Below are 23,974 nucleotides of genomic sequence, written 5' to 3'. Positions count from 1 at the left end.
CCATTTCATTCAGGTCAGTGCAGCTATGGATCCTATGTCTGTACTGGTCGAGCAGCTGCAGGGACTGTCTTTGGAGGTAGCTGACCTCCGCGCGACAGTCTTACGGATTTAGAGACCACAGACAGCTGGTTCCGATGATGGGTACCAGGCCTGTCCTGAACCTAAGGTTGCCCTCCCGGACAGATTTTCTGGGGTAGTGACAATTTCATTCAGTTCAGGGAATCGTGTAAGTTGTGCTTTAAGCTGCGTCCATACTCTTCTGGGGATGAGTGTCAACGTGTGGGTATGATAATTTCCTTGCTTAAGGAGAATTTAAGGATGATGCACAGTCTTGGGCTTTTTTCTCTGCTGACCGCATCACCGTCCCTCCAGTCGGTAGATTTATGTTTTAGAGCTTTGGGTCTTATTTATGATGACCCGGATTGGATCTCTCAGGCTGAGACCAAGTTATGTGGTTTATGGCAGGGAGAACACACTGCTTGAGGGGGAGATCTAAGGGTCCTCACCTTCAGGACGTACTGTCAAATAAGATGGCGGCTTCCTTTGAGACTTATGGTAAAAAGACACCTGTGGTTACGCCTTGTGAGTAGCCTATGCAGTTGGGGGGAGCTACTCCTGGGACTGCTGGTAAGAGCTCTGGTCATATGAAGGGAGTTTGTTTTTGTTGTGGAAAGAAGAGACATTTCATGAATATTTGTCCGTACAATCAGCGTCAAGGTGTAAACAAACAAAAAAAAGAAAAACGCTTAATCCCCAGATTACTATTGGTGGTGTGGGTGGGGGGCAAGAAAACTTACTTTTGTCATTTACTGGTAGGACCCTATTTCTCCTGTCTGCCGAGGTGACGCTAGAGTCCAAAACTGTGGAAATCGAGGTATTTATGGACAGTGGCGCTGGGGTTAACCTAATTGATGGACATTTTGTTCGTATTCATGGGTTGACTACTAGTGCACTAGAGAAAAGCATTTCTGTCTTTGCAATTGATTCTGCACCTCTTACCCGAAAATGCCTGTCGCGGGTGATAAATGACATCCATTTAAGAGTGGGTGATTTCCATCAGGAATCTGTTTCATGTTATGTGTTGGAGGGTCTGCCTGCTCCGATTGATTTGGGCTTACCATGGTTAAGCAAACATAACCCTACCATCGACTGGCAAGCGAGACAGATTCTCGATTGGAGCAATTTTTGCATGGACAACTGTATTAATGCATCTTTCTCTGTGGTCACCACTAAAACTGTACCCTCGTTCATTTCTGAATTTTCTGATGTGTTTTCTGAGAGTGATAACCAGAAGTTACCCCTGCATCTGGAGTATGATTGTCCCCTCAATCTTATTTCTGGAGCTAAACTGCCCAAATCTCGATTGTATAATCTTTCGGAGCCTTAAAGAAAGGCTATGCGAGAGTATATCACCGAGAGCTTGGTGTCTGTTTCCAGATTCTGGAAAGCATTCTGTATTTGACTGGGGGTACAATTGTCCTTTTCTTCGGCTTTTCATCCTCAGTCGAACAGACAGACGGAGCGCACCAATCAGAATCTGGAGACTTACTTGAGATGTTTTGTTTCGGAGAACCAGGAGGGGTGGTCTTCATTCTTTTCGTCAGCTGAGTTTGCCATTAATAACCATAGACAGGAGTGCACTGATAAGTCGCCGTTTTTTAGGGAATATGGATTCCATCCGCAGTTTGGCACATTTTCTGGTTCTCAAACTTCCGTTATTCCAGAGAAGGAACGATTTTCCTCTTCTTTGTCTTCGATTTGGCGGAAAATTCAAAATAACCTGAAAAAGATGGGCACCAGGTATAAACGTGTGGCTGACAGGAGATGTATGAATGGTCCGGACCTGAGAGTGGTGACCCTCTAAAACATTATGGGTGAGGGCCTGCTGGTGACCCTCAAAAACATTATGGTTGAGGGCCCTCAGGTGACTGATGTAAGGAAATCAAGGAGATTGGCTGAGCGTGGAGGAATCTAACAGCCTCCATTTTCTCAGCTGTTTCTCAGTGGTCATCACTTCTACCCTTTATAGTCTGACCCCACCCTTCTGACTATGCGGTAGATAGCTTAATTTGGGTTTGGCTGAGCTGGTGTGTGTTTGTCCCTGGTGTTCCTGCTTGTCCGTCTCTACAAAAGTTGTGTCACGTTTATTTGTGTTTGCTATATTCCCTGTTGTTTGTATCTGGGCCTGAAACAGAGACTTCCATTCATCCATCTGGGGAGGAATGGGTTGTCTCTGATACTAACCTTTTACAGGGCCTAATAGGGATATAAAGGCCTAGGTATTCTGCATATGAATATTCCTACCTTCAGGGTCTATTCATATTGATAGATAGTTTGGGTCCGGATTAAGGTTGTCTAGGAGGTGAACAGTTTCTTCCCTAGTTTCCAGGCCCAGTTACTGTTCACCTTCCCTCCTGTGTTCAGTGTGGAGATTCCCCTCCCCCACACTCATCATGACATTATGGATGAGGGCCTGCTGGTGACCCTCTAAAACATTATGGGTGAGGTCCTGCTGCTGAGATGGGCAGCCTAATAAGGGCATGTGGATATGATGAAGGAGGAGGACGAGAAAAGGAAGATTTAACCATATACCCTTTTTAGTTGTGGAAGGGGTGCATGGGAATACAGTGTATTCAATACACCATAAAAGCCACATTTAGAGTGCCTTTATGTTCAGCTGCTTTCCTCTGGTGGAGTAGAGAAGTTAGAGGCAATCCAGGCCTTGTTCATTTTTATAAGAGTCAACGGGTCAGCATTTTCAGTTGACAGGCCGATGCGCTTATCAGTTATTATGCCCCCAGCAGCACTGGGCAGGCCAGCAACTCCAAGTTGTAGAGTGCCAGTTCATGCCACGTGTCCAGCTTGGACACCCAATAGTTGTAAGGCACAGATGGATCACTGAGGAGGCTGACACGGTGTGCTACGTACTCCTTCACCATCTTCCAAAAATTTTCCCTCCTTGTGACAATAGGCCACGCATCAGGTTGAGGGTGCTGGCGGGTGTCATGAAACTGTCCTTGGAGAGTGTTCCCCTGCCTCTGTTGGAACTGCTGTGTTACCCTCGTATCCCCTCTTCGGTTGGCCAAGGAACTGCATACTCTGTAGCCAGCGTTGTCAGCTGGAAATTTTTGGAGCAATTTTTCCACAAGGACCTTCTGGTATTGCACCATTTTGCTCGTCCTCTCCACCGCAGAAATGAGAGATGAGAAGTTCTCTTTGTAGCGGGGGTCGAGAAGGGTGAACAACCAGTAATCGGTGTTGGCCAAAATGCATACAACTCGAGGGTCACGGGAAAGGCAGCCTAACATAAAGTCAGCCATGTGTGCCAGAGTCCCAACAGACAAAACTTCACTGTCCTCATCAGGAGGATGACTCTCAATCTCATTATCCTCTTCTACCCACCCACGCTGAACAGATGGAATAAAACTTCCATGGGTACTACCCTCTGTAGCGGAGGCAGCCGTCTGCTGCTCCTCCTCATCATCATCATCATGATCCAATTCGCGCTGAGAAGACGAACTGAGGGTTGTATGGCTATCACCCTGTGTACTGTCTTCCCCCATTTCCACCTCCTCCACATGCAACATCCGCCTCCACAGCATCTGCCTTAATTGTGAGCAGTGAGTGTTTGAGTAGACACAGAAGTAGGATGGTTACGCTAATAATAGCGTTATTGCCGCTCACCATCTGTGTTGATTCCTCAAAGTTGCGGAAGACCTCACAGAGGTCAGACATCAATACTCACTCGTTGCTTGTGAAGAGCGGAAGCTGACTGGAAAGGCGACGACCATGTTGTAGCCAGTATTTCACTACTGGCCTCTGCTGCTCACAAAGCCTGGACAACATCTGGAACGTCGAGTTCCAAAGCGTGCTCACGTTGCACAACAGCCGGTGAGCTGGCAATTGCAAGCACTGCTGCAGCATTGCCAGACCGGGGAAAGCTTTCGATGACTTGCGGAAATGGACACACACGCGGTGCACCTTCACCAGTAGCCCAGACAAATTGGTGAAGGTGCACAGCATGTGTGTCCACTAGGTTGAACACGTGGGCTAGGCATCGTATGTGTGTGAGCTTGCTGAGCTCCAAAGCCACCACCAAGTTACGGCCATTATCAGACACAACCATGCCTGGTTGTAGGTTTAGTGGCGAGAGCCACAGCTCAGTCTGGTCCCTTGTCCCCTGCCATAACTCTGCAGCGATGTGCTGTTTGTCACCTAAGCAGATCAGTTTAAGCACGGCCTGTTGCCGCTTCCCCACTGCAGTGCTACACTGCTTCCAGCTACTGAATCATGTCTGACTGGTGCTGCAAGATGATAATTCAGAGGTGGAAGTGGAGGAGGAGGCGGAGGAGGAGAAGGGGGGGTTGCAGCAACTAACGTAGGTGGTGGCGGAAACCCTAATGGAAGTAGGGACCACAATCCTTGGCGTCGGTTGCACCTATGCCATCCCAGGGGTACGACTCGGTCCTGGCCTCCACAAAGTTCACCAAGTGTGCCGTCAGGGAAATGTAGGGTTCCTGGCCAAAAGCACTTGTACATGTGTCAGTCGTTAAGTGGACCTTCCCAATAACTGCGTTGGTCATGGCACGGGTGATGTTACGGGACACATGCTGGTGTAAGGCTGAGACTGCATGTAGTGTACCACTACGTAAAGGTGGGCACTACTAAGGGTTATGTTGCTCCCACCTCCTGTCAGAGAAATGTGTTTTGTATTGCATTGTAATGCCATGTTAATTCCTGTGTACCAGGCCTGTTAGGGGTGTAGTTTCTCCTCCCAAGCTGTAGAGGAAGCTAGGGCACCCCCTAGTATAAATAGTTAGGCCCAGACAGGAAAGAGTTAGTGCAGTATATTCCAGGAGGTTAGTGAGTACAGTCTAGCCTGCCTGAGGGTTCCTGAGCAAAAGTAGCTCAGAAGTTGACACCAGGAGAAGAGCCTGCCTCCTGAGAAACCAACTTCCTAGAAAAGTACAGTGCAGAGCCAAGCTTGTTCCAGCCAAACAGAGAGCTGAAGGGCAGAAGGATATATTTAAAGCAAGGAGTCATATACGAGAGGAAGTTTTCCCTAACCAAGGATAAAGCCAGCAATAGGGCATACGGGCCTTGGGATAAAGACAGACAGGATCTGAGGAGAAGTGCAGCCTGATCTGTAAGTGTTTTAACCCTCTGAGTATCTTGCAAGAACATTGTGCCTGCCGTTTGATGTAAAGCCTGCATGTCACCACCTTTTTGCATATGGAACTGACCAAGACTGTAAATAGTTAAACTGTTTCAGTAAAAAGAAGTTTTGGTTCACTGCAACATGTGTTCCTCACTTATTACTGCAAGAAATCGGTGTGCCACCGTTACCGGCACTGGCGTCTCGAACTTTAAGGGATCTTGCCACAGGCACACTAAACCTACAACACCTAGGGCACCTCACCTACCACCTGGCCTGGTCCCTATACACAGAGAGTGCCCCAGAGGATCCATGTGCCAACCTCTCCATCACTGCTGTAGGCCTGCCCAGGGTATATAAAAAACTGTGAGTACCAAGAGCAACCCTCGTTCTGCCTATTAACCGTGACCTCACATTCGCTCACCCTGCAGGACTGCGTACTGCATTTTTTGGCGTCACGAACAGGATACGGAATATTCCTACGCCATAGTGATAAAAGCCCTATCTGTTTATTTGAAAATTGTTGGGCCAAAGAACTGTGAAAAGTTGCGGTGTGAAACCTGTAGTTTTGTGGACTGTTTGCCGCTTCTTAAGTCACCGCTTGCTGTCAGTGAATTGACAGCCATATGCTTAAAGCTGGCTGCTTAAGCTGACTTGAATAATCGTTGTGCCATCGCTGTGTCCCTCTGGCGCGAAACAGAAGGAAAGGTACCGCCCTGTCTGTAAAGAAGATACCGCCTACCTTGAATCCCGGAGCTCAGAGAGGCCGCGCCTATCTCCTGACACTGCGCGTGGGACCTCCGCACGACGTAACCAGGTACCTCGCGAGACTTGGACTGCGCATCACCGGAGTGAGTAAAAACCTTGGTATTTACCGGCCCCTTTGTATACAAGTACCGGGAAGATTCCGATCCTTACTGGGGGACTGGGGGAGGCCCCTCCTTAGTAACAAAGGACTTAATCCGGGAGAAGGTACAACCGATTCAGAATTGGCCTGCTCCATCGCCACTTAAAGGGCCATACCCACTCCGTGGTCACCCATAGCAACGCTGAAGCGAGTGAAGCCCAGCGTGGGTCTGTTTCCAGAACTTGCCTCCAGAGACCACGCCATGTCCGCACCTGAAGGAGCGGGGCAGGTGGCCCCCGATGAACTTTCTGTAGTGCACGCAGCTGACAACAGGGTGCCCGCCGCTGGGGCAGCATCCAGCCTGATGCCGCTGACCATGCCATATTATTTTGGGGGCCCCTGGTTCCCGCGATACTCCGGGGAAGCCCACAAATTGAAAGACTTTAGAGACCAGATCCTGGCCTTATTCCGGCTCTATCCCATCTCCGCAGAACAACAAATGGAGATCCTCTTAGCACAGTTAGAAGGGGCCGCCTGCAAGGAGGTCATGTCATGGCCCAGTTCCGAAAAGAGTAGCCTGGAAAGACATTAGTCCCTAAGATCAACAGATCTTTGATCGCCTCGGCACCAAGTTTGAGGCCAGGATGGTGTCAGAAGTTAAGATGCGATTTTTCAGCAGGAAGCAACAGCCTGGTGAGTCCCTCTGTGATTTTGCTTTGTCCCTGCTAGAGACCCTGAGGGCTGTGGTCCAGGTGGACCCCCGGGAGGCTGAGGACCAGGACCGAACTCTGAGAGAGCAGTTCATTGCGGGTGTAAACACTGAGCACTTAAAGGGCCAGCTGAGGATGCTGTCGGCCCAACACCCCAATTGTGCGTTTTTGGACTTTAAAGAGCTGGCCATTAGTATCCTGGGTCAAAACCCACTTTCAGGGCCGGCGGCCTCTTTTGAACCTCAGGCCTGCCAGTCAAAAACCAATAATGTGAGACCGTCCGGAGCCAATCAAGCCACCCAGGCTCCAGTAACCGATGTGGTGGCGGCATTAATGGAACAAGTTAACCATCTCACTAAGAGCCTAGAAAAGGTGTGCAGGAAAATAGAGGAATGGGAAAGACCATTGTTATTGGAAGACGAAAGTCCCCTACCTCAAAGACTCCTCGCGCCTGCATATAAAGAGGTATACCCCAAAGAACCTGATGGACGACCGAGTTACCGGTCTAAGAATCGTAAGCAGCCTGTCTGCCCTTAATGTAAAAATATGAACATACTGAATCAACGTGCTGGCAGTTAAATGGGCCACCCCCGAGGCCAAGGACCGCCCCTCGGGAGGTAGAACAGTAGTCCAAAGGATCCAAGTTGGATGCCCAGATACGTAGGATCTCGTCCAAAAATTAACATATGCATCAACGGGATCCCTCTTGAAGCCCTGCTAGATACTGGGTCTCAGGTCACCACCATTCAACGACCCACCTTTGACAAATTCTGGGATTCAAGTCTTCTCACCCAGCCACCGGAATCCTGGCTGGATATCATTGCGAGCAACGGCAAGCCGGTGAAAGTCCATGGGTACTGGGATCCTACCCTCCAGGTGGGAGAAGCCACCTTACCACAGCAAGGTGTGATTGTGGTGCAAGCCGGAGATAAAGGGGGACACCCCGTGATCTTAGGGACTAATGTCTTTAAAAATTGTTACTCCAAGATACTTGAGGCATTGAACCAATCCATACCTTCAGCTTCACCTGCTTCCAAAAGAGTCATTCAGAAGACTATCAGTGTGCTGTGTGCTCAGCAAAAATTTGCAAATGGAAAAGGAGAAATCTGTACTGCCCGGATCCGGGATAACCGGCCGGTAATCCTGCCACCAAATTCCCAAATCATCCTGTGGTGCCGTGCCGTGCTAGGTATCCAAGGCCAAGACTATCAAGCCCTAGTGGAGCCCATCCAGATTGAGAATCATCCCTTCGTACGAGCAGCCAAGAGCCTGGTGACTGTGTCCCAAGGTAAAGTGCCTGTCCATTTGATTAATTTCGGTGATCACCCTGTTACTCTCTCTAAGCACTGCCCTATTGCTCAGCTCTTCCAGGTATCCTTCCAGGATGTTATCCGTCTGCCTGCCACAGAGACGTTCCAAACAGCACAGAGCAGCAACGCCCCTGCCAGTGCCTCTTCAGTATCCTGGTGGGAAGAACTTCATGTGGGGAACGAATCTACCCCGAAGGACCAAATAGAGGGAATTCTGAATATGGTGAAAGCGCACCACAAGGCCTTTAGCAAGCACTCCACGTACTACGGAGAGGTCAGTGTAATCAAACACACCATACCCACTGGCTCTCATCCTCCTATCAAGGAGAGATACAGACCCATACCACCGACTACCTATCAGTTCGTAAAAGAGATGATACAGGAAATGAAGGACTCTAATATAATCCGGGACAGTCATAGTCCCTGGGCTGCACCCCTAGTTCTTGTTCGTAAAAAAGATGGCAGCATTAGGTTCTGCGTGGACTATAGAAAAATCTATCAAATCACCCACAAAGACGCTTATCCGTTGCCACGCATTGAAGAGTCTTTGACTGCCCTGGGGTCATCAGCCTACTTCTCAACCCTGGACTTAACCAGTGGATACTGGCAGGTACCTATGGCCCCAGAAGACCGGGAAAAGACCGCTTTCACTACGCCTATGGGCCTGTTTGAATTTAATTACATGCCTTTCGGACTGTGTAACGCTCCAGGGACGTTCCAATGGTTGATGGAGCGTTGTTTAGGCCATAGGAACTTTGAGACTGTATTGCTGTACTTGGATGACGTCATTATCTACTCCAAGACATATGAGGATCATTTAAACATCAGCCTTCTGCTGAAACCAGCAGTAAAGTACCAAGGGCACGTTGTTAGTGCAGAAGGAGTTCAGCCTGATCCTGATAAACTTGCTGCTGTCCGTAATTGGCCTACTCCTACCACCGTGAAGGAGGTGAGAAGTTTCCTCAGCTTTGCAGGATATTACAGACGCTTCATCCTGCATTTTGCACATATTGCGGATTCGATCCAGGAACTCCTAAGGGGCCATCCCAAAAAGAGTCCAAAGACTCCTATCCCTGTTGAATGGAATGAAGAACGGGAGATTGCCTTCCAGCTCTTAAAGAAGAAGCTGACTGAACCCCCTGTCCTGGGTTACCCAGATTATCAGAAGCCGTTTCACCTCTATACGGATGCCTGTAAAAGAGGTCTGGGAGCCGTGTTGGCTCAGGTGCAAGACAACAAAGAGAGGGTGATTGCCTACGCCAGCAGATCCCTGAGGGGAGCTGAGAAAAACTATCAGAATTATACTTCCTTCAAGCTGGAGTTCCTTGCTTTAGTGTGGGCTGTGACTGAAAAGTTGAAGGACTACCTTGCTGCCACTCCGTTTGTCGCCTTCACGGACAACAATCCCCTGGCACATCTGAATACAGCAAAGTTAGGGGCTCTGGAGCAAAGACGGGCCTCTCATCTTCCCAACTATGACTTCACTGTGAAATACCGGGCAGGCCGCTCAAATCATAATGCTGATGCCCTGTCTCGGCTTCCCACTACAGAAGCACCAGATGAACCAAAAGACGCCTGGGAAGAGGTGGAGATGCCGGCGTTCTACAACAAGTTTGCTCAGCAAGATAATGTTCACACTGAAAATAACTCGGCTGCTGATCCCTCTCCACCGACTAATCCTGAGTCCAGAGGCGAACAAGAAAGGTGGATTAAGCTCCAGTCACAAAGTAGAGTCCTCGGTGAACTGCTCAACTTTCTTACTAGTGGAAGAACTCCTGAGAGAGTCCGCAGAAAGAGTGCAGACCCAGAACTATTGAAATTGTGGTGACATCTCCACCAACTGTTCCTTCAAAAAGTCCTGTTGCTAAGAAGGAGCCTGGATCCAGTGTCCTGCGATAGGGTTGTTGACCAGAAACCCCTGTTTAACTGTCCACAAGACCCGGGTACGAACTCATTTTGTTCTTTTGAGCCTCCAGAAACTTATGTTATATTTGCATTTCCTATTATTATCATTATGGACTAGAGAACGACGCCCCTTTTCACCGCACTTGTTCTTTTGCCAGCGGAGCTGCCTTATATTTTCATTGCAAATGTAGATGTATGTGCCTGCTTTGCATTTTTGTCTTTCAGGTTGCAGTTTCCAGCTGAGCGGGCCCCTTGTGTTGCGCCGAGGACGGGCAACCTCAAAGCAACGGGGTATGTAGTGTCCCACTACGTAAAGGTGGGCACTACTAAGGGTTATGTTGCTCCCACCTCCTGTCGGAGAAATGTGTTTTGTATTGCATTGTAATGCCATGTTAATTCTTGTGTACCAGGCCTGTTAGGGGTGTAGTTTCTCCTCCCAAGCTGTAGAGGAAGCTAGGGCACCCCCTAGTATAAATAGTTAGGCCCAGACAGGAAAGAGTTAGTGCAGTATATTCCAGGAGTTTAGTGAGTACAGTCTAGCCTGCCTGAGGGTTCCTGAGCAAAAGTAGCTCAGAAGTTGACACCAGGAGAAGAGCCTGCCTCCTGAGAAACCAAGTTTCTAGAAAAGTACAGGGCAGAGCCAAGCTTGTTCCAGCCAAACAGAGAGCTGAAGGGCAGAAGGATATATTTAAAGCAAGGAGTCATATACAAGAGGAAGTTTTCCCTAACCAAGGATAAAGCCAGCAATAGGGCATACGGGCCTTTGGATAAAGACAGACAGGATCTGAGGAGAAGTGCAGCCTGATCTGTAAGTGTTTTAACCCTCTGAGTATCTTGCAAGAACATTGTGCCTGCCGTTTGATGTAAAGCCTGCATGTCACCACCTTTTTGCATATGGAACTGACCAAGACTGTAAATAGTTAAACTGTTTCAGTAAAAAGAAGTTTTGGTTCACTGCAACGTGTGTTCCTCACTTATTACTGCAAGAAATCGGTGTGCCACCGTTACCGGCACTAACGTCACAAACTTTAAGGGATCTTGCCACAGGCACACTAAACCTACAACACCTAGGGCACCTCACCTACCACCTGGCCTGGTCCCTATACACAGAGAGTGCCCCAGAGGATCCATGTGCCAACCTCTCCATCACTGCTGTAGGCCTGCCCAGGGTATATAAAAAACTGTGAGTACCAAGAGCAACCCTCGTTCCTCCTATTAACCGTGACCTCACATTCGCTCACCCTGCAGGGCTGCGTACTGCATGCACACTGTGAAAAATATTGGCGGCTGGGGATAGAGTAACGCGGGACGGCCACCGCCATCAGGCTGTGGAAAGCCTCAGTGTCCACAAGCCTAAATGGCAACATTTCCAGGGCCAGCAATTTGGAAAAATGCGCATTTAGTGCTATGGCCTGTGAGTGGGTGGCTGGGTATTTGCTCTTTCGTTCAAAGGCCTGGGGTATAGACATCTGTACGCTGCGCTGGGACACAGAAGTGGATGTGCTAGCTGATGGTGCTTGCAAAAGTCCAGGTGCATGGCGGGAGGAATCTAGGCCTGCGTCTTCGACAGGGCATTGGCCAGCACGTTACACATGGGAAGAGGAGGTAGTGGTGTGACCCGCAGACACTGATTGTGGACCCAGGCATTTGGCCCAGCTATTAGGGTGCATTGATACCATGTGGCGGATCATGCTGGAGGTGGTGAGGTTGCTAGTGTTCACGCCCCTGCTCATTTTGATATGGCACAGGTTGCAAATGACAATTCTTTTATTGTCTGCACTTTCCTCAAAAAAGCGACAGACTGCGGAACACCTACCCCTTGGCAAGGGAGATTGCCGCAAGGGGGTACTCCGGGGAACAGTGGCGGGCCTGTTTGGTGAGGCCCGCCTTCTCCCTTTTGCCACCCCATTGTCTCTTCCAGCCTGTTGCGGTACTGCAGATTTCTCCCTCTCAGTACTGCTGTCCTTGCATGGCTTGCCATCTTCCCAGGTTGGGTCAATGACTTCATCGTCCACCAGCTCCTCTTCCACTTCCTCACTCTGGTTATCCTCCTGACTTGTTGACCTAATAACAACCTCAGTGATTGACAACTGTGTCTCATCCTCATCATCAACCTCTTGAGACAATAATTGCAGTTGACCTATTGGCAACTGTGTCTCATCATCATCATCCACCTTGTGAAATACTAATTGCCATTCCCCAACATCATCTTCTTGTGACTGTGGATGCTCAAGAGTTTGGGAATCAGTGCACAATATCTCCACATATCCCTCTTCAAGCGGGCTTGTCGGGAGGCTCAAATCAAGGAATGGCAATGAAAAGAGCTCCTCGGAATATCCTAGTGTGGGATCACTGGTTTGCCAAGACTCTCCATGGTGGGAGGAAGGAGTATCCGTGTAAGAATTCTGTTGACCAGACTCTTGGCTACTTAGACTGGACATTATCTGGTCGCATTGGTCTGACCTCGAGAGTGGTATCCTGCGCCGCCCTGCAAACTGGGACATAGGTATCGTGGATAAGTGTGTTTCTTGTGCTCTGGCAGCAGGCACAGTTTCACTGCGCCCAGGGCCACGGCCTCTGAGTGCACCATCAGCAGCACGGTCACTTCCCCATCCCTTACTGCTCGCCTTGCGCATATTAAATGGTATATATGCTTGCAAGTATGTCACACATACATTAGCGCTTATTTTGTAAGTGTATGGGTAAATAAAGTACACAGAATGTCACATATATTTTTAGGATGCACACACGTTAAACAGGAGATGTAGCACAGATAATGTCGCTGTCCGCAGCGTCTATGAAAAAGTACACTAAATGTCACAAATAATTTTAGGATGCGCAAGCGTAATACAGGAGGTATAGCGCACGTAATGTCGCTGTCACCAGCGGCTAATAAAAAATTACACTGAATTAATGTCACTGATATTTAGGATGCGCAAACATTATACAGGCGATGTAGCGCTCGTAATGTCGCTGTCACCAGTGGCCAAACAATTGCGCTGAATGTCACAGATATTTAGGCTGCGCAAATTATTATTATTATTTATTATTAAAGTGGCATTCATTCCATAGCGCTGTACATAATACAGACAATTGCACTAAGCATAAACAAGGCGAGTTACAAACTGGTACAGACGGAGAGAGGGTAAATGTAAAATAAAAGTTGTTGCAGAGGTTGTGTCACTATCAGAAGTGGCACGAACAATTGCACGCAATTTAGCACAGGTTGCGCTAATAATGTATATTACAGCCAGATACAACTATAGTTCTTAAAGGGACTTTTGGGTCTCTAACAATTCCACGCAATTTAGCGCAGGTTGCGCTAATAATTATATTGCTGCCAGATACAACAATAGACCTTAAAAGGACTTTTGGGTTTTAACAATTTTTTTCACTAATATATTACTATTTCACTCCCTACACTATCTGTCCCTTCTTCAGCACAGCTCTCCCTGATTAAGACTGAGCTGAACACGTGCTATATATCCAACAGGGCTACGGCATTACAGTGAGTACCAGTACCTCCATAGCATAGCAACCAATAAATGTGCGTGGAGGAGACTCGAGCATCGCGCTCGAGCACACGCGGTGTTCGGCTGAACACAGCGATGTGCCGAGCATCACGATGCTCGAGTAAAATTTGTGTTCAGCAGAGCATGCTTGCCCAACACTAATGAATAACATATAAACTGTGTGCAGATGCTGCCCTTGGTTCTATTCAAACTGATAGCCCAAGCATTACCATGCACAGTGTAGACAATTGAGTCACTATGCTACCCTAATCCAATTGTGTTTTATATAGTGGATTTCTTTTCTTTTTTTTTTGTTTCATATATATTGGAAGAATTATTCTAATATTGATTTTCCTAAAAAACCTTTTTGAAAAAATTGTCTATTTTCACTGTTGTGCAATATATATCCACCTTTAGTCCCTTTCATCATGTTTGCATGCTGCCATTAAAATTTTTTGCATTCAAGTGTTTAATTTAAATGTAAGGTCACATTTTCTTCTTATGTTTAAAAAGGCAATAATCAGAGCTAATTGAATGTCACTGAACGCCATTAAAGCTTGCTTATGCTAAGCACCCCTGCTTGTCAACCAATGGATCAATTTCTTCTTAATATACGGCATATTTCCAAAACCTGCCATGGGTGAATTGTTTAACACTTAATCAGTAAACTTCATTTACAACTGCATGAATTTTAATGAAAAGTATAATCAGCTAGCTACTGACTAAATCCTTGATCAAGTAATTATCCAGAACCATTAAAAATTCTTAATACTATTGATATACAATTTAGGTAAAAGAGATGATCTTATTGTATTATATGCAGATATTTAATTCTGAGTGTGCCAGCTCTTTTATACTACTGTATATGCTGATGTACCCAAAAATGCTGACAAATTGTAGAAAAGAAGTATAAGGCTACATGCACACGTTCAGGATTCATGTGGCAAGAATCAGCACTGAAATCCGTCGGTGTTCGCAGGCAAATCCGTGCGGTAAATCCGCATCAATCGGTGCGGATTTGCATGCGGATTTGCATGCGTATTCGGTGCAGATTTTTTTTTTCCTCCTTCTTTCCAAAACAAAGATACACCCTCTTTCAACATCATTTCCTGTGACATCATCTAGTTCTGTCCTACTTCTTCACCATACTCCATTTTGAGTACAATTGTATAGCACATTGTCAGTTTTGCAGAGTGAAAAATGGATAATAATGCTACCATTAGACCTCTGCGCCTACGGAAATCATATATGCGACTCTTCATGCAAACAGTCATCTATATTTTGAGACGTCGTCGCCAGAGAGAGGTTTGTAAATCAATTGTAAAAGTAATGTATTGATATGATAAATAATGTGGGCATTAATTTCTAAAACTTTCATCAGCATCAAGCCAGACAGAGGCGAAGAATGTGGGTCCACCCGCTCCTTATTTAACACGAAGAGAAAGGACACTTCTGTGTACTGTATCGAGATTTACGACGGTATGTATATTATCATATCAGTAATCAAATCTCTTTGATATGTGTGGTTTTGTCAAGGAGGCAAAAGTTATACATGGCCAGAATAATATCATAGTAATGATATACCCCTTTTTTTTATCTGTTTTAGTTACCCTGAGAAATTGATATCTTTTTGTCGTATACCAATTGACAGATTTGATCGCTTGTTGTCAATTGTGAGACCAGAACTGACCTATCAAAATACTGTAATGAGAAAGGCAATCTCTGCTGAGAAACGGCTGCTCATCACCTTGCGGTAAGTAAAAAAAATTATTTTAGGCTGGGGTAGCATCTATTGACACCAAAGCTGAACAAAGTGTATACGGTAAATAAACTAATTTTTATTTTATTTTATCTTTCAGATATTTGGCCACAGGAAAGAGCTTTGCATCCCTGCATCTCCAATTTCGGGTTGGCCACTCAACCATCTCCAAAATTGTGAATGGCACATGCAATGCAATTTGGCAGAAATTGCAGCCCATAGTGATGCCTCCACCTACCGAAGAGACATGGCGTGAGGTCACAGTGTGCTTTCAAAATGTTGCCATTTTCCCCAACTGCATAGGCGCAGTTGATGGTAAACACGTACGTGTTCAGCAGCCACCACACTCAGGATCACGGTTCATTAATTACAAGAAGAATTTTTCTGTGGTGTTGATGGCGGTGGCTGATGCACACTACAAATTTGTTGCCATTGATGTAGGTGCCTACGGCAGCACTGGGGACTCACGGATGTTGCGGACCTCACAGATTGGACTGCAAATTCTTTGAGATTGTGTTTCGCTCCCGGCACCTCAACCACTTCCGGGAACCACGCATTCAGTCCCATTTGTGATTGTATCAGATGAGGCTTTTCCTCTGATGCCAAACCTGCTGCGCCCATACCCACGAAGAGGACTTAATGCCCGGAAGAGTATTTTTAATTTTAGGCTGAGTCGGGCACGAAGACTCGTGGAATGCACCTTCGGAATCATGGTCAGTCAGTGGAGGGTCTTTACCACAACAATTCAATTAGACCCAGCCACAGTTGATTCAGTAATTAAGGCATGCTGTGTACTCCACAACTATGCTCGAGAATATTATCAAGACATAGACATGGAGTCACAGCTACCAGTTATTAACACTGTAATCAACTGGGGCCCAGGACGTCCAACCAATTTGGGTGTCCATGTACGAGATACCTTTGCTGACTACTTCTTGACTCCTGAAGGTGCCATGCTCTGGCAATACTCCTGTGTCGGTGGTGTGCAGGCCGTCCAGCAGATTTCATCTTCTCAGTCTTGAGGCTCCTGACATTTCCATGGACGCCAGCAGACTTTTTTGTAGTTGTAGTAAACCTTTTTGTTTGTTTTTTATCAAGTATTCACATGTTAATAGATTTTTTGTTGTGCGGACTGATCAAGGACCCATTCAAGTTGAATGGGTCTCGATCCGTCCCGGCCGCCACACGGACATTGCCCATGCATTGGGGACCGCAAATTGTGATCCCCAATGCATGAAACGGTCACGCAAAAGCCATTTGCATGAGACCTTAGGTGAATAACATTAAAAAAAGTCACTTTGAAGGGGCTTGTAACGTTTTGGCGCTGTACAAGATTTATCTGGCAGTACGGTGCTATAGAACTAGCAATAGAGAAATAGGCCGCCAAAATCCAAAATGCTATCCAGTCTTTTGAAGTCTTGTGGCAGGCCCAGCCAGTAGATAAATTACATAAATAGCATACATTTTCAGGGTACAACCATACGGAAATGGTTTTAGATTTGTTTTGTCTTTAAACCTTTTGTAATCGTTAGGAAAAAAAAATGATAAGAAAGGAAAAATATTTTTTTTCATAATTTTCACAGTTTTTCCTTAAATATATATTTTTTATATTATATCCATTATCTAATGGCACAAACGAAAGAGGTCTAAGGTGTCCTGAGAAAAATAATATCAAATACATGTAGGTTGGCTCAGAAATTAAGAAGTTATTTGCAGTTAGATAAACATATTGCTACAACTGAAAAACTGGCCTGGTAAGGAAGGGGGATAAACACTCTGGTAATGAAGTGGTTAACCAGTATGATCATTACTAACATATGTGCCACATTATGTCTTTTTGTCCAAATATTTTGGCTTGTAAAAAAAAATGGCTTAAAAATCTGCCATTTTCCACACAACATATTTTCAGACCTTTTTATTTTTATGGGAAATCTTCTGAAAACATCATACCCAGGACATCATGTGATTAAAAAAATATGTCAATGCAGCATAAAACACTGTTTCAAAACACCACTAAAAATTGTTTGTTGGGGTGTTTTATAATTATGTTATTGGCCAGGGTATAACATGTGGTAAGTGTTTTTTGCTAAAAAAAACAAAGTGCTAAAAACACAGTTTATTTATTAAAACAAAAAACAGGGAAACAAACAAAAAACAGGGAAACATCATTTTCCCTATGTGTGTTTTTGTCATAAAAAAGTCTCAAACCCCTGATTATGCAACTTTTTAATTCACATTGCATCATTTTAATCACAACTGGCATTTTCCATTGCTTATAAAAAAAAGGGTGAGGGCGGTGCGTGGGTGGGGCCATCGGCCCCTACTCATTCATCTTTATTTACACAAGAAGCTGGTGTAAATAATGACTGAAATCTATGGCAGCTATTAATACTACTTACATCTTCATAGTGTGTGCATATTAAAAATAATTAAATCTATAAAAACCTCAATGTCTTTACCTATGCTTGTGATTAACTTGTGTTGTTTCTGGGAATGACACGAATATTTCGAAATGCAGCAAAAGGAGCTCAGGCCATACTAAATCAGACACTGTTTAGTGAAAAATCAGGATTGTATATGAAGAAAGTTACCTTAGAGTAAAAAAAAAATATATATATATATCCAACAAATAAATGACTGGAAGCACTTGACCTTTGACCAAAATAAGAAAATTCCTTGCCATATGTTGCAAAAACCAAACTTACCCATAGTCATGCTTTACTGATTACATAAACAGTCTAGTTTACTTTTTCTGTTGCATATAACAAGAACTAAACTTCATGGACCAGTGCTTTGTTTGTACAAATAAACACCTTGAGAAATGAAGGAGGTTGATCTTACATGTAAATAAATGCTACAATTTACAATGTAGGAATCCACCTAGGGACAGATTCAAAAAATAAAAATGTATACCAACACAGTGGATCATGAAAAATATAAATACAGAATAAATTTAGGATACACATCGTGACATAACAGAAGGTCATGGCAATATAACATTTCTACTCAAACACAGTAGAAATGTATAAATTCCTATCAAGAGCAGGAGTTGGCAGGTCCTTTAGGCCTCATGCACACGACCGTTGTTTTATTCCGTGTCCGTTGCGCCATTTTTAGTGATTTTCTGCGGACCCATTGATTTTCAATGGGTCCGTTGAAAACTCAGCTAATGCACCGTTTGCCATCCGCGTCCATGATCCGTGGTTCCAGTCCGTCAAAAAAATATAACCTGTCCTATTATTTTCGCGGAAAACGGTTCGCGGACTCATTCAAGTCAATGGGACCGCTAAAAAACACGAAGGCACACAAGATTGTCATCCGCGTCCGCGCCCGTTTATTTCCTATCATTTGCATGGAAACCTGTCTTAGATTTTTTTTTTTACTTTCCTTTATGTCTGGTGATCCTCCAAAAATAAAGGTAGACACACGGAAACAAAAATGGAAACGTATCACGGAACAACGGAACCCCATTTTGCGGAACGGAACACAACAACGGTCGTGTGCATGAGGCCTTAGTCTGTGGGCCTGCTCAGAAGCCACAGATGCCATTCTTAGCTTAGCTTGCAATGCGAGAAGACATCTGTTGGAAGTTTCTGGTAGAAAGTAATTTCCGACACAAGCCAGCAATTAGAGATGAGCGAAGTTCTGAAAAATTTGATTTGCAGATGAACTTTGTCCAAAAATGTTATTTCATTACAAATTTCTTCACCAGGAATTGTTTTTACTTGTATGGAGTGGACGCAATGTTGGGGAACGACAATCGCGCCACCCACTATCATTTAACCTCCCAGATGTCGTGTTCAATGCTGATCGAGGCATCTGAGACTCACATTCAGATCCATCACCGTGTGCGGTGTGGTGAATCAAATTTTTCCTGAAATTAGGATTGAAGTTCACTTTGGATACTTCAATTCGCTCAACGCTACCAGCAATCTTAAGGTTTTGTAGGGATACTTTAGGGACACATTTAGTTAGGCTACTATTACACTTGCGTTTTGGGCGGATCCATCATGGATCTTCAAAAACTGATTCGTTAAAATAATACAACCGCATGCATCTGTCATGAACGGATCCGTTTGTATTATCTTTAACATAGCCAAAACGGATCCGTCATGAACTCCATTGAAAGTTTTTTATTGTGCCAGGATTTGTCAGAGAAAACGTTCGGCTCAGTTTTGCAGGCAGTGTTTTGGTGTCTGCCTCCAGAGTGGAATGGTGACTGATCGGAGGCAAACTAATTCATTCTGAGCGGATCCCTTTCCATTCAGAATGCATTAGGGCAAAACTGATCCGTTTTGGACCGCTTGTGAGAGCCCATGACGGATCTCACAAACAGAAAGATAAAACGCTAGTGTGAAAGTAGCCTTAGCTAGTGAATAGATAGGTAGAAAATTAAGGGGTTTGTCAGACAGGGAAAGCATAGGGTCACTGTCTGATAAAATAACTGCCTGCCAAAGCAAGCACATAGGTTTATGCCAACCTAGAGATAAGCAAATCCTTCCCAAAACTCCACAGGAGCATTGCCTGACCTATAAGACTTCTCATGTTGTTGAGGCACTCTCCATAAGGAGATATCGTATTCCCCTATATATTTCTCACTCTGACATTATTTACTATCACTGGCCTAGCCCCTTCAGTCACCGTGATGTACCAATATGTTACGGTGACAGAGGTAAGTTATGGAGTGGACTGCTGCGGAGAGCCTGCTCCATATGCGGCGATGCAGGCTGTATCATACAGCAAGCACCTGCGATCATGCTAAACCTTGTCATTTAACCCGTCAGGCATTTGTGGAGTTATACAGAGGAATGTGGCTCCCTCTGCCTTCTGATCGAAGCCCCTGCAGTGAAATCGTGGGGTTCAATCGGTTACCATGGCAGCCTGGACGATTCTGAAGCTTCCCAGGCTGCCACAGTAAGCTCAGCAGCGAGTATATAAAATTCCTATTCATCCTAATAGAATCTCTGTTATGGCGAATGGGACAAGAGATCAAAAGAATGGTGGTGAATGGAAGCACGGAATGGAACCCTACGGAAGCACTACAAAGTTCTTCCATATGGGTTTCGTCCCGTACTTCTTTTCCGCAAAAAGATAGAACATGTCCTCTCTTTTTGCGGAACGGCCGGTTCGTGGACCCATTAAAGTGAATGGATCCGCGGTCCACTGCGGCTGCCCCACAATTTGCGGGCCGCAGCACGGCAACGGGGCACACACGTTCGTGTGCAAGAGGCCTAAGGGTACTTTCACACTAGCGTTTTTCTTTTCCGCCATAGAGTTCCGTCCTAGGGGCTCTATATCGGAAAAGAACTGATCAGTTTTATCCCCATGCATTCTGAATGGAGAGCAAACCGTTCAGGATGCGTCAGGGTGTCTTCAGTTCAGTCTTTTTGATTGTTCAGGACGGAGATAATACCGCAGCATGCTGCGCTTTTATCTCCAGCCAAAAAAACTGAACACTTGCCTGAATCCGTTTCCGTATTTCCCTTTTTCTGTTCCGTTCAAAGATAGAACATGTCCTATTATTGTCCGCATAATGGACAAGGATAGTACTGTTCTACAGTATTAAGGGCCAGCTGTTCCGTTAAATAAAACACGGAATGCACACGGACGTCATCCGTATTTTTTGCAGGTCCGTTTTTTTGCTGACTGCAAAATACTAAAAAAGCCATACGGTCGTGTGCAAGAGGCCCAGCAGTGATCAGAAAGTCTTATGTACCACAAAAATGATACCAATAAAAACTAGTTTATCCCACAAAAAGCAAGCATTCATACAGGTCTGTAGATTGAAATATAGAGTTATGGCTGTCAGAAAATGACTATGCGAAGAAGATTTAGATTTTTTTTCAACTTTTTTTTAAATTGGTAAAAATAATAATAATACAAGTTTGGTATTGCCATATTCATATTAAGCCACAGAATATGGATGTCATGTTATTTTCCGCACATAGTGAATGCTGTGATATCAATTTGACCCCACAAAGAATTATTTTCCCTTTTTTTTAATAACAGACATTGTAAATTAAATGGTTCTTTTAAAAAATATAACTTATCCTGCAAACAATAAGCCCTTAAATGGCTATAAGTTACTTTTGGAACATGAGAAGGAAAAAATCAAAATGCAAAACCAAAAATGGGTCAATTTAGAAAAGAGAGAGCAAAGATTTGAAAAGTTCGAGGAGCCGAGGAGTTGTCAGTGTCATTTACCTATTTTCAGGCCAATTGGAGCACATTTCATTTAAGTAGAATCGATTAAGACCCAGATATAATTTTTTGGACTAATTTGGCAAATTGGACCCAAAACTAATTGCAAGGAATATCTAGGCTGGCAGAAATCTATATACCGTATATGCCGGCGTATAAGATGACTGGGCGTATAAGACGACCCCCAACTTTTACACTGAAAATATAGAGTTTGGGATATACTATCCGTATAAGACTACCCCTTTTTCAACACACAGCAGTACATTACTGCATCCCACCACCATCCCTGGGTACCTCTGCCATCCCTGAATCCCACCACCATCCCTGGGTACCACTGCCATCCCTGCATCCCACCACCATCCCTGCATCCCACCACCATCCCTAGATACCACTGCCATCCCTGCATCCCACCACCATCCCTAGGTACCACCGCCATCCCATGGTATCACCACCATCCCTGCATCCCACCACCTTCTTTGTCCTCCCTCCCTGCCTCCCAGACCCTAAACATGTGCCACCTATACCCTGAACATGTTTTTGTTATGTTATTCTTCATATTCACATTCACATATGCACATCTGCACCGCACTTAGATACGCCACACGTAGATCTCGCACATGCGCAGGAGCGAGATGCGAGCGGCCGTGAGGATCCCGTGTATCCACGCTCGCCGCATGAAATCTCGCACATGCGTACAAGGAGCATACAAGGTACAGAGCAGGGGGGAGGCATACAAGGTACAGAGCAGGGGGCGGTATACAAGGTACAGCGCGGGGGGGCATATGCCGTGGGTTACATTTCAGCTCTCAGCTGCTGGGGATACAAGGCAATAACCCGGGCTCTCTCTGTTGATAATTCGGGCGTCCCGGCACTGCAGCGCCCACCATACCCGGCGTATAAGACGACCCCCGACTTTTGAGAAGATTTTCATGTGTTAAAAAGTAGTCTTATACGCAGGAATATACAGTACTTGTTTTAACAGACAGTTGGTTCAAAAAAAAATGTATAGATATGATTCTTAGATGGTCTGTTTAAAAAATAAACTGCACTTTCAGATTTTTTATGTTTTTCAAAATTAAAAAAACAGTCCAAAAATCACTTTTGGAGGTAAGGTGCTTTCCAGTGATTTTACACCCATGGTAGTATCAACAGAAAGAATAGCTTGTTTTTAACAAGCGGTCCAAAAAATATCATTTATGGGCGCAGATGACTGCTAGTGTTTATACACACCCAATGATATTGTCAAAAGCAATGAATAATTTTAATTAGCAGGCCTAAAAATATAATTTTTTTGTCAGTAGCAACAGCTTTGGTGTCGTTTTAAAGAAAATATATATTGTCCTGGAAAGTGAAGAAGCAATGTATTTTTACAAAAGCCATCAAAAAGTTATTTTGGTTTGTTATACTGTACAGGGTAGTGTTCCCAGCAACAGCAGGACAGTATGGAGTAAGGACAAGGCAAGAGATGTGCGGCGGTGTAAGGGTAGTAGTTGTACCAGCAGCACAGTATGAAACATGAAAGGCAAGACAGGAAATGTGTTGCTCTGTAAGGTAGTATTAGCAACAGTGTATTGATGTTTCCTGCCCATGCATTCCATTATGGATGACTGACTATGGATCAGAGGAGAAGTAGTAGTTGATGATGTTGACAATGACAACAGCAACCATGTACTATGTGCAGATATGGCTGGCTATTAGAATGTCCATGGGGAGGGGCAGAGTATTACTCACATTACTGACCAGTGAAATTTTTCCCATTTGAGCATGTGATCCCGATTGATGTGCTGAATGAGAGCTGAAGTTCCTAAATTAGTGTCACATCCCATTCTCTGCCTGCAGAGCTTCCACATTATCATGATGTTTTTGGATGGCAGTGTTGTGAAACATTCTCACATGGGAGATGCCCAAAGAGAGCTGCCACCATCCAACCTTGCCATTGGTCTGACAGCTTTTGATCCCACTCCAACCACAGCATCGCCATCAGCTACTCCTTAGCTGACCAAAGTAGAAAAATATCTGCCCCTGTCAGGTTTTTCTAGATGTTTTGGCCATCGATGGACTCTTTATCACCACCACCACCTTCCTCTTCTGATGTCTTCACCTTCTCATCATCCTGATGCAGTTCCCAGGTCCTGTCCAACATCATCATCATTCTCTTTTCTCAAGCTGTAATATGTCATGGGCTCTTTGCCTCCCCCATGCTTCCCACCTCTATGGTTGCAAATGTTATTATACCACCTCTATGGTTGCCGCAAATATCACTAACACCACAGCTACCAATATCCCTACCACCACCATGGCAACAAATGACAATACTACCACCACCAACACGGATATATATTTTTAGCAACCATGTCCTCCTAATGAACCTCCGCCTCATGGCAGTCCAAACAAACAAAATCCTCATACAGCTCATCAACATAAACACTATCTGGAATATCTTCCTTACAGCCCAAGGTGTTGTCTCTAAGGGAAAAGAGAGTGCTCTACTAGGAGGGGTCAGTGAAGACAGAGATACCAGAAAATAAATGTTTTCTATCAGGACTAACTGTTGTGGAAAAGGAACAGGGGGAAT

This window comes from Bufo bufo, chromosome 2 (assembly GCF_905171765.1).
Source record: "Bufo bufo chromosome 2, aBufBuf1.1, whole genome shotgun sequence".
NCBI classification, from domain to species: Eukaryota; Metazoa; Chordata; class Amphibia; order Anura; family Bufonidae; genus Bufo; species Bufo bufo.
The sequence above is the reverse complement of the archived record's forward strand: the minus strand, read 5'-3'. Positions refer to the sequence as shown.